The 7,070-nt window shown below is 34.9% G+C and overlaps 1 long non-coding RNA gene across 1 annotated transcript; it reads right to left on the bottom strand.

The window, feature by feature from the left end:
* Positions 1-1,689: 1,689 nt before the first annotated feature.
* LOC127128037 (uncharacterized) lies at positions 1,690-3,132 on the bottom strand. The gene is made up of 2 exons (XR_007805631.1): positions 2,689-3,132; positions 1,690-1,964 (listed from the first exon to the last, which is right to left on the bottom strand). It is a non-coding gene; the product is annotated as an uncharacterized LOC127128037 (long non-coding RNA).
* Positions 3,133-7,070: the final 3,938 nt, after the last annotated feature.

The following is a 7,070-nucleotide window of genomic DNA, read 5'->3' as shown; positions in this document are numbered from 1 at the left end:
CACATAGCGAAGCTGGTATGTATTATTCTTCACATGATGATAAAGCTACCACGGGTTCCTTTCTCGAACTCCATACGACTGACGCACCACATAACATAAACACATATCCTACTGTCAATTTTCTATCTTCAGCATCACCATACCAACTAGAGTCAGTGTAGCCCACTGTCATACCCCAAAATTTTCCCTCCACCTTTTTATTTTCATCTAACTCACAACTTGAGGTTCATTTATACCCACTCATGTTTCATTCATGTGCATCATTCTCTCATGATTAACACCTAACAAGCAGGACAGATTCAAGGTTTATGGTTGGTAAAAATAAGGATTTTGCTTGAAGATTGTGGTATTGCTCATGTGGAGTGAAACCCTAATTTCTTGATCCTTTGGGGCCTTGATTCTTGAGTGTTTATACCATGGTATTCATAGGGGAATATCAACCCTAATTCTTGATTTTGCTCTTATGGGACCTTGTTGTTGACCTTGTCGATATTTTGACTTGATTTCAAAACCCTAATCAGGGATGGTTGATGCTTAAGGCCTTGAAGGTTGCATCTTGGTGTCCATTTCACACCAAACCCTAATGGTAAATCCCATTGGCTTGAGACGTATTTGAGGAGCTTTGTGTCTGGTTTGAAACTCTAATAAGGGATAGTTGGTGTTCAAGTTCCTTGTTTGGTAGACTTTTGGATTTGGGATTCATCAAAATCCTAGATGCTAGATGCTTGAGGCCTTGGAGTTTGGATTATGGAGTTTAGTCCATGATGAACCCTAATTCTTGATCTCGAGGTTTGTGAACCTTGGGGGCTTACTTTGAGGGAGTGGAAACCCTAGTTTGGTTCATGGCAATGGTGGATAACTTGTGATGATTACTCATTTGGTTTGAGGCTCTTAATTATGGCTTGACACTTTGAACTTTGACCTAATAAATCCTAATTCTTGGTGCCATGTATTTGGTCACAGATGAGCTTGCATTCATGATTCTTATCCATATTCCATTTATTTGGTTCATTTTTCATATGGCATTGAAAAGGGGTTGTAAACTTGATCATTTTGGCATAAGTTGACTTTTGGTCAACTGGTGACTTTTTGGTCAACCAGTTGACCAAAGTCAACTCATCATCCTTGACCATCTGAGGTTTGTATTTATGCATTTTATAATATTCATGATCAAAATTATGGTTCTATTTGGTTTTTGCATAACGTCGAGGCTTGTTTTTATGGATTTTATAATATTCATTATCAAAATTAGGGTTCTATTTAGTTTTTGCATAACGTCGATGCTTGGTCCATTTTCAGGTTGGACCTTCTTTTGGACCAAGGAACCAGATCTGTGACCAGGTCCAAAACCTGGTCAAACCACCAAAAGGACCGTTTTTTTTTCTTTTTTTCTTCTTTTCATTTTTTAATCAACCATTAGCTATGTAAAACATTTTTTAAGCCATTTCCATACATTGTAAGCATTCATATAGTATTCCATAGAAACATTTTATATAAAACAAGTGAAATTTGATTGAATTTAAATCACAATTTTGGAAGGTTGAATCACTTTGAATTAAAATCATGAATGGGTTCTTCCATAAGCATTTATATTACATGAACATTCTTCATTACCATCCATCCAATTTCTAAATTAAACATTCATATACACAACCAAATTAATTCCATTTCAAACCAACACCAAATTAATTCCATTTTAAACCAAAATCAAATTACTTTCATTTCAAACTAACCTTCAAATTTCAATTACAATTCAACCACCAATTTACAATTTCAAACCAAATTCCATTCACAATTAACATCCAAATGTCATTACAACATTCAACCAATTCCAAAATTAAAACATTCAATCCCAAATGAAATTGTCCAAAAATCGATTCCAAGCAAGCAAAGGCACTCCATTGCATTCCATCAAGCTCAGCCAAACCATGTCTAAACTCGATCAAGCTCAGCCAAACAATAACCTGCATAATTTGCAGAACACAGTAGGCATTTCTTCCTCAACTGATATTAAAACCTCACACCAACAAACTCAGACCCACTTGCATAGTATTTTAACAAATCAAAATATGATCAGATCGGCCAAATGCATAACAAAGTAAAAATGGGGTCCACCTGCATATTTTTTTATAGAACCAATTTCAACATACAATTCATTGCATAACTAACAGAAGTTCATTTTCGTTAAATTTCATTTTGTACATTTCATTTCAATTTAGAATTTCAACATACAATTCACTGCATAACTAACCGAAGTTCATTTTCGTTAAATTTTATTTTGTACATTTCATTTCAATTTAGAATTCCAACTAACATATATTCACTCTAACAAACTTATGAATTTGTAACTAATAATTGGGTTTCATGTGAATTACAATTGAATTTCAAATGAATTTAGAAACAGATTGAGAATCCTATAAATCCCACTCTTCATCTCACATCGAGTCTCTCTCTCAATTTTTTCTCAGACTCATAAAAAATCGCAGAACACTTTCGCTCATCACTCTCGATTCTCACCAATTCACTCATCATTCATCATCTTCAAAATCTATCTGAACCTGACCAGAAGCTTTCCAACAATTCACAGCACCAGTTCTCTCTTCGACTCACATAATAGAAGAAAGTTGCAAGAAGAAGAAAGAGGAAACTAAAATGAAATCGAAAGGAAAGGGAAGGAGAACTCAATACCTATAGCCTCTGTGCCGAAATCCGATTCGGTAAGTCTTCTTGCTCCAATTATCAATTTCATCCACTATCTGCTCGCGTTACTCCTCGATTCCGATCCTCCTCGATTTCGCGTGCAAGATACAAATTGATTTGGAGTTTTCGATTTCAGTTTCGATTCGATTTGGAGAAGTTACATTGTAAATCTGGATTCAATGTTACGCTGATTTCTTAGAATTGAAAGTGAAGGAGAAGGATATGCGTGTTTTGGCTCGCGTTTTGAATTTTGGAGATGAGAGTGTGAGCATCTGAGAAGTGTGAAAACGATGGTGGATGTTAGCATTCTTCTGCTTCACGAGGCTTTGTTTTGTTTGGCTTGGAAACTTTGGTTTGGAGCTGATTTGTGTATTAAGACTTGGACTCGGATCTGGTTGTTTGTAGCTTAGGCTCAAGCCCGAGCATTTTTCATTCACACCTCTCCATGTTCATACATACCCTAGCTTAATTTATTTCCACATTAATTTCATTTTGGTGTTAATTAATCTTAATTGATTTTTGCATAATTTCATTTTCTGATTTTTATGTTTTTTTTTGTAAAATTGAGATCATTTGTTAGTATTAGGCTTAGCTTGATTTTTTTATCATGCGAAGTAATTATGTTTAATTAGGATATAATTAGATGATTAGAAATGATGGCAATTAAAATAGAAAATAATTAGGTTTTGTTTAGTTTTGGCTAGATTTTGACTTTTTAGAATTAATTCCTTTAAATGTATATTTTGTGTAAAATGACCATTTTATCCATAGAGTTCAGAATATTCTGATTTGCATGTTCTCCTAGTTTAGGACTTGTGAAATCTTCTGATTGATTTGATTAACCCTTTAGGTTGTTATGTGTATAAATTTCCAACTGATTTTTCCTAATAGACTCAGTTGATCAAAGTTCGTTTTGATCAATCATATCCTTTGACGGTGCTCAACTCCCCAAGCCTCTTCAAGTGATAAAAAGACCTTTGATCACTTGATAGGGAAAATAACTTGTTCATGCTGTAATGGATACTGGATCTTATGAGCTCTACAAGACTTCAAGATTTCAAGATCAAGATTCAAGACTTCATGCATTTCAAATCAGTACAAGACAGATTGGACCACTATTCAAGCACTGCAAAGGTGGATTCAACACTTGTCAATCATGAGCCAAGTTATGTGTCATGAGCCTTAAGTAATAGAGAAGGAGTGAGAGTGGAGAAATTCTATCCTCATTCTGAATATCTTTGGGTATGAGACGAATGACCCAGTTGCTCATCGTATTCACCTCTATTCATAGACTTCATCGCAATTTGATTCAAGTGATTGTCAAGTCTCTTCTTTCTTCAAAGACAACCTCCATCACAGGAAGTTGCAAGGAAATTCAACTTCAACACTCATTAATTATGATGAAAATTGTGCGTCATGAGTCTCAAGTAATAGAGAAAGGATGGGAGTGGAGAATTCCTATTCTTATTCTGAATATCTTTCGGCACGGGACGAATGACCCAATTGCTTATCGTGTTCACCTTCATTCATATACTTTAGTATGATTTCAATCATAACTCTCTTTTCATAATAAAAGAAAACTCACCTCATCAAACCCAGTTTTGCCTTTGGGCTTCATTTTCAGTTTAAAACCTTTTCAGAAAGGACATGTTACTTCTGTTCTACCGTGAACGAAGCTTAAGCCTCCATGTGTGAATAAGAAATGTTTAAATGCTAGAGTGTGATCCGAGTTCATCCATTCTACTGCAAATAAATAGACGCTTAAGTCTCCCATCTCGAGCATACAAGCAAGTTGACAGTAGAACGCAAATGTTAATACTTTTCATTAAAAATAACTAACGCAGCCGTTTGTTAGAATAAGATTTGGTTCTGCATCTATACCTTGAGTTTTGATGATAACAATGTTGTATTTGTGTGAGAACAATTTTGGTACCCTAATGGTTTGTTATTGTGTAGCTTTAACAAACAATTTTGATTCTGATCATATGATGTGTAACATCATTAGTTTCCGAACTTTGCATTCCAAATCCGCTTCTGCGTTGCAATTAGAAGTTCTGAAAGACGTCAATATTGTTGATGCAATGTTCTTTCTGCTTCTGTGTTATCTCACCCATCAGAAACTTCTGAGGAGACACTATGTTATTGTTGCAATGTTCTCTTAGTTGTTTTACTTTTGGATGTGACTTTGATCAACAAGTTTATGAAGAATGGAAAGCTTCTAAAGTTGTGTTATGTAGCTAAAGATTCTGAAGATCTCAAGACAAAAGATTGGAATTATCAAGGTTCTGACTAAGGTTTTTGAAGACTCTGAAGATTCTAAAGACACTGAAGAACTCAAGCTAGACTACTGATGCTATCAAGGTTTTGACCCAAGGTTCTGAAGCTTCTGAATCCAGCTTTCTATTTCTTCACTTCATGCTTCAATCATCTTTTATCATAAGCCAATGAATCTAAAGATAAGATCAAATTGGAACGTGATCAAATAGTACATAGTACAAATCGAACAAATTTTCCACTACCTGATTTCATGGGCAAGAACTGTACTATTCATCACACCTTTCATTGAATATGTGGGCAAAAGGATGTATGTGGTATTATTCCTTTCTCATCCAACAATGGACATCCGCTCAAGGAGCCTTTCCTATTTTTCCCTTCAACGTTCACATGCTTACACTATATAAGCAGGTATTGGAGACTTGGAGAACTCTCGCTGTTGATCTACACAAGTTTTTGACAAGCTAATTTTCTGTGAAAAACTATCATCTTTTGTATACAATGTTCTTTATGTATTTATTATTCATTTGTGTATATATTCTTTTGAAGAAGCATCTTGTAACACATAAATTTTTATTCAAACTATTTTTTTGATTCCTTAAGGAGGTTATCCTTGAGAAGACAAAGAAAGTTGTTCTTTGTGAATCCTTGAGGAGACTAAGGTTTAGTTTGATCCTTGAGAAGTCAAAGAATGGTCTTTTTTATGTTTATTGTAATCTGTTGATTATAGTGGATTAAGTCCTTGTGTATAAGGCAAATCACCTTGACGGGTGGACTGGATTAGCTTTGAGTTTCAAGGGAACCAGGATAAAAATCATTGTGTTTTTATCTCTTCATTATTTAACTTGTTAGTAGAGTTTTTGTTTTGGAAAAAGATTTTACTTTTAAAACCCAATTCAAATCCACCCATTCTTGTGTTTTTCACACCTTTAATTGACATCATAACTCTGATTCTGATTTTCATAAAAAGTTTTTATCAACACCTCACAGTGTTCAGTACCGATCCAGTTGTGTGAGAAACAATGGTTGATGCTAACGCTGCTAACGTTGTTAACAATAATGATAAAGATCATTACAGTGTTAAGCCACCTATTTTTGATGGTGAAAAATTTGACTACTGGAAAGATAGAATAAAAAGTTTCTTTCATGGTTACGATGTTGATCTTTGGGATCTCGTAGTTGATGACTATGTTCACCTAGTAAATGTTGAAGGAAATATGTTAGCAAGAAGTGCTATGTCTGATCAACAAAAGAAAGACTTCAAAAATCATAATAAGGCCAAAACCATTTTTCTCAATGATATCTCTTATATGGAGTATGAGAAGATAACAAACAGAGATTCTGCCAAATCCATTTTTGACTCTCTGAGAATGACTCATGAGGGAAACACTCAAGTAAAGGAAGCAAAGGCCTTGACCTTAATCTAGAAATATGACGCTTTCAAAATGGAAGATGATGAAAATGTTGAAACCATGTTCTCAAGGTTTCAGATTCTTTTTCAAGACCTAAGGTTCTGGATAAAGGGTATTCAACAGCTGATCATGTCAAGGAAATTATCAGAAGTCTTCCAAAACAAATGGAGACCTATGGTAACTACTCTAAATCCGGCTAAGGATCTTAATAACACCAGTCTTGAAGAACTTATTAGTTCTTTAAGAAGTCATGAAATTGATCTAGAAGAAGATGAACCTCAAAGGAGAGGTAAATCTGTTGTTGTAAAATCTAAGCCTAAGAAGACTATATCATATCAAGTTGGGGGAGAATCAGAAGGATCTGATGAAGACTCAGAAGATAATGATGAACTGTCTCTAATCTCAAGAAGAGTCAAAAGACTTTGGAAACACAAGAAAAGTGGTCAAGGGAAACTCAAAGGATTCAAAAGGACTGTTGGTCGCCTCGAATCCTCATCTGGTCAAAAGAAGCAAACTTCGGAAAAAGAAGTTATCTGTTTTGAATGCAAGGAGCCAGGCCATTACAAGAATGATTGTCCCAAGCTGAAGAAGGACATAAGGCCCAAGAAGAACTTCTTCAAAGTCAAGAAGGGGATGATGGCTAACTGAGATGACTTAGAATCTGAAGAAGAAGATTCTGACGAA

The sequence above is a fragment of the Lathyrus oleraceus genome, chromosome 1, assembly GCF_024323335.1.
Source record: "Lathyrus oleraceus cultivar Zhongwan6 chromosome 1, CAAS_Psat_ZW6_1.0, whole genome shotgun sequence".
Taxonomy (NCBI): Eukaryota; Viridiplantae; Streptophyta; class Magnoliopsida; order Fabales; family Fabaceae; genus Lathyrus; species Lathyrus oleraceus.
The sequence above is the reverse complement of the archived record's forward strand: the minus strand, read 5'-3'. Positions and strand labels throughout refer to the sequence as shown.